Genomic DNA, 2,334 nt, shown 5'->3' with positions numbered 1-2,334 from the left:
GATACGTATACTTGTGTAGTATCCCAATATATATAAATTAAAAGTTAAATTCTTATTTTTCTTCAGGATCAACTTTTTGGTTTTGTTGCGAGATAAGGAAATTGATGTGAAAAATATAATCAGAATTATTGTTATACTGTTGCATATAAGCAGTTATCGGGGATCAAGTTTTTAGCACCATTGCTGGGGAAGTGAAGTGAAAATTGTAAAGAATCTTTTGATTTAAAAACAAATTTCTATTTTAGAAAGTCTTATTTAAACTTTACTTTATTGTATTTTTATTTTGTTTGTGTTTAGTTTTATTTTATTTTAGTTTATGCGTAGTTCAGGTTCTAAGGGACTAGTGCCCTATGATTTTGAATTAGAGAGAACTGTTAGAAAAATCACAAAAACCAAAAAAATTAAAATCTTGAAAAATCCAAAAAATTTATAGAAATGACAAACCAAAATGATCAAAATGCTGAAATTCATCAAGATTATAGACCTTTAAGAGATTATGTCAACCCTATTATAGATGAACTTCATTGTAGTATTCAAAAACCTACTGTAGTGGCTAATTCATTTGAGCTTAAACTTGATATTACCCAAATGGTATCAAATAATTAGTTTGGGGGATCACCAACTGAAGATCCAAATTTACAACTTATTAATTTTGCAGAATTGTGTGCTACATTTAAATATGATGGTGTATCAGATGATGTCATAAAACTTAGGTTATTTCCTTTCTTATTGAGGAATAAAGCTAAGATGTGGTTGAATTCTTTAGCACCTGGGTCTATCAAAACTTGGAGTGATTTAGCTCAAAAATTCCTTGCTAAATATTTTCCACCATAAAAAACTGCGAATCTTAGAATTTATATTACTTCTTTTAATTAGTTTGAAATCTATTTATGAAGCATGAGAAAGATTTAAAGAACTCTTAAGTAAGTATCCACACCATACTGTACCAGATTGGTTAATAATTCAAACATTTTATAATGGATTAGTTGGATCTCTTAGATCAATTATCGATGCGTTGCTAGTGGTTCATTGATGTCAAAACTATTTCATGACGCCTATGCTTTAATTGAAGAAATGGCTACCAATAATTTTTAATGGGTTGCTGAGAGGCTGAATCTTAAGAAAGTAGTTAATATTCATGAAACTAATGCATTTACTATGTTAGCAAATCAAGTTTCTGTAATTTCAAGGAAGTTAGACCAATTTGAAATGATTTTTTCTCAACTAATTTCCATGATTGAAGAGAATTCATTAGGCCAAATGGTAGATTCTCAAGCATTATTAGAAACTTTGAATGTCATAAATAATAAGTAGAATAACCCATATTAAAATTATTATAACCCAGGTTGGCAAAAACCATCCCAACTTTAACTGGAATAACAATTCGGGTGCTAATAATCAACAATGGGGGAACAACCAAGTAAACCCATTGGGAAACTAGAATAATCAAGGGAGTAATAATTATAAATCTACTTATCTACTAGGTTTTAATAGTAATACACAATTTAAGGAGAAGAAGTTGTTTATAGATGAAGTTGTTACAAATAGGAAATCAATTACAAAGTCAAGGAGCTACAATTAGAAATATTGAGAATCAACTTGGGCAAATAACAAATTCATTAAGTAATAGATCCCAAGGAACACTTTCTAGTAATACTAAATCAAAACCAAAAGACCAAAATAAAGATCAAGTAAAAGCCGTTCAACTTAGAAGTGGAAGCTAGTTGGAAGGTAGGGTTCAAAAAGAAATTGAAGTAGAGAGAGAAGAAATTGAAGAATCAAAAGAGGACGCTCCAAAAGATTCTGGAAGATCTATTTCTCCACTAAAAATTGATTTGGAAAAACCACCACCTTCATCTCCTCAGAGACTTCGTCAGTAGAAGTTGGATAAGAAATTTTCAAAATTTTTGGAAATATTTAAGAAGCTTACAATTAATATTCTGTTTGCTAAAGCCTTATAACAAATGTCAAGCTATGTAAAGTTTGTGAAGGTTATTCTCAACATGAAAAGAAAGTTTGAAGATAATGAGACTGTTGCACTTAGTGGGAGTGCAGTGCTATAATTCAGAAAAAGCTTCGTGAAAAGCTTAAAGTTTTTGGTAGCTTTACAATTGCATGTACAATAGGAGACAAATTTTATAGAAAAACTTTGTGTGATTCAGGTGCAAGCATTAACCTTATGCCATTATCAATATTCAAAAGATTGGGATTAGGAGAAATAATCCATACTACTATAACTCTGCAGTTAGCAGATTGTTCGATAACATACCCTAAAAGAGTTTTGGAAGACATTTTGGTAATGATAAAACAACATACAAAATTTTACAATCTGGA

Source organism: Phalaenopsis equestris, unplaced genomic scaffold (assembly GCF_001263595.1).
Source record: "Phalaenopsis equestris unplaced genomic scaffold, ASM126359v1 Scaffold232153, whole genome shotgun sequence".
Classification (NCBI taxonomy): Eukaryota; Viridiplantae; Streptophyta; class Magnoliopsida; order Asparagales; family Orchidaceae; genus Phalaenopsis; species Phalaenopsis equestris.
Note: the sequence above shows the minus strand (reverse complement) of the source record.